General features: G+C 50.1%; 1 non-coding gene across 1 annotated transcript; it reads left to right on the top strand.

Moving 5' to 3' along the window:
- Nucleotides 1-496: 496 nt before the first annotated feature.
- On the top strand, nucleotides 497-627 carry LOC115065137. Its single transcript, XR_003844939.1, has one exon. It is a non-coding gene; the product is annotated as a small nucleolar RNA SNORA17 (small nucleolar RNA).
- The last annotated feature ends 1,478 nt before the right edge of the window (nucleotides 628-2,105 follow it).

Below are 2,105 nucleotides of genomic sequence, written 5' to 3'. Positions count from 1 at the left end.
AGAAACATTTTCCTCATCACTTTGGGGACCGAGAAGCTGTACACAGTGATGGTAGGGTCTATGTATGGTCATGGTGTGCTTTCCGGGTCTGTGGATGGAAAGAGAGGTGAATGAGCTCCTTCGGGTCTCTTTGTAATGATATCAATCTCATTTGTGAAGGATACACCTTCATAAACACCCCCCTAAAGGGACTGATTTCACATACGATTACACGGAGGCTTATGTTTTAGCATGTGGGGTTTGTGGAGGTGCAAACGCCATATATTCACAACGACTGTAGTTAGTTTTGTAGAAACTGAGGTAAGAGAACGGCAGAGAATATGGAGTGGGTGACCAGCCGTGCACTAGAACACAGCAGAAGAACCCACATTGCATTGGCTCTTAGAAAAGTTTGAGGTTCTACGGTAGAACAGATAGCTGGGAATCTGCTGGCATTTCCTAACGGTAGAGCCATGGGTAGGTAATTTAGTCATGCATTTAAAAATCTTCAGCTTTCCCTGACCTAGAGACATTGCAGAAGTGGCTCCTGTGTCATGTGTGCATCAGTAGGGGGCAGAGGGAAGAGAAGCTCTATCTACGCTCAGTGTTCTGATCTGTGACCACCTGAATGAATAGTACTCTAACATTCCCTGATATAAGCGGGCCCGTGGCACCATTAGTCTGGTGCTAGGGTGCCTGGATAGGGAGATGGTCTGAGAGAACCACCAGGCCAGCACTACGCAGGCCTTGATGGGAGACTTGAGGGTAGTGAGGAACAGCCTGATGTGAGTAGCCAGTGATACCACCTGGCATTATGGGAGAGTCCTGGCTTGGGCTGCCACCAAGGACAACATATAGATCCACAGCCCTGCAGTAGCAAGGGTCAGTTACCTCTAAAGGCAAGACCCACATTCCTGGTCTGGGCTGCCACCTGGGGACTTGTTGGTGTCTGAGAACTGTGCAGAACTGACCCCCCACTCCTCACCTGGGAGTCCTTAGAGAGCGAGTTCCGAGTGCATGTGAACAGGAGACCTGACCTCACCCTTAGCCAGCTGCAGTACTCCAGAGAGCAGAGGCTGAATCTTTCCTGGGCAGTGTAGTAGAACTGACCCTGGTGGTGAGAGCCTGACTGAGCCACCCCTAAGGGCATGAGAGTGGTCTTTGAAGACTTTCCAGGCTTTAGAATATCTTAGCAAAGGCAGGAGGAACTTGTCCAGACACACATTGCTCCTTCTCTTCATTGACTTTCTCTATGGAGGTTTTTCGCTTAACAAGGATCTGAACTTCTCGACATAGCAAACTGGAAGGATGCTTTATGGAGGCATTTAAATAAGACACCAGTATGCTCTCAACAGCATTCCGTCGCTGGAATCTATCTTCAGAAGGCTCTGTATCTGTATCGAAGGCTTTAACATATCTCTTCGGAATTTAGGATCCAGTTTTCTTTTATGTGCAAAAGAAGAGTGATCAACAAGTCCCTTCCGGTCGGTGCCAGCACCGCGGAGCACATAGGGCGCAGAGTCGGCAGACACCCCCACGGTCCCTAGAGGACTGCCCACTCGATCTTAGGATCACTGGTGAGTGGAACACAACATCTGCTCCAATCCAATCACACACGGGACCTGAGACAGCACTAGGGAAGCAGAGAGCCAGCCTGACTAGGGGCATGAGTCCCTTCCAGTAGGCGCCAACACCGGGGCACCTAGGGCGTGGAGTCGACGGTCCCTAGAGGACTGTCCACGTGATCGTAGGATCACTAGATTAGCAGAACACTACATCTGCTCCAATCCAATTGTGAAGGACCTGTGACAACAGGAAAAAGGACACCAGAGCCCTTCTTGACCAGAGGCTCGGGTTCCTTTTGATCAGTGAGTGCTGGTTAACCTTGGTTTCAAACGGACCAGACAACTCCAAGGCCCTCAAAAGAGACACCGCTTCCAGGCACTGTAACACGCCCAGGATCTTAGGACAACAGGATCCCAGGATAACAGGAGCTGGGTCACACCAGTATTTGAGGGTCTCAGAGGAGCTTGACTGCCAAGAATTCTGACACACCCAGAATATCAGGTTCACAGGAGCCTGCAATCGAAGGATCACAGAGAAAACTGGACTCTGAGGAATCCTGA

This window comes from Mus pahari, chromosome 12 (assembly GCF_900095145.1).
Source record: "Mus pahari chromosome 12, PAHARI_EIJ_v1.1, whole genome shotgun sequence".
In the NCBI taxonomy this organism is placed as follows: Eukaryota; Metazoa; Chordata; class Mammalia; order Rodentia; family Muridae; genus Mus; species Mus pahari.
This window is presented reverse-complemented; position numbering and strand designations above follow the sequence as displayed.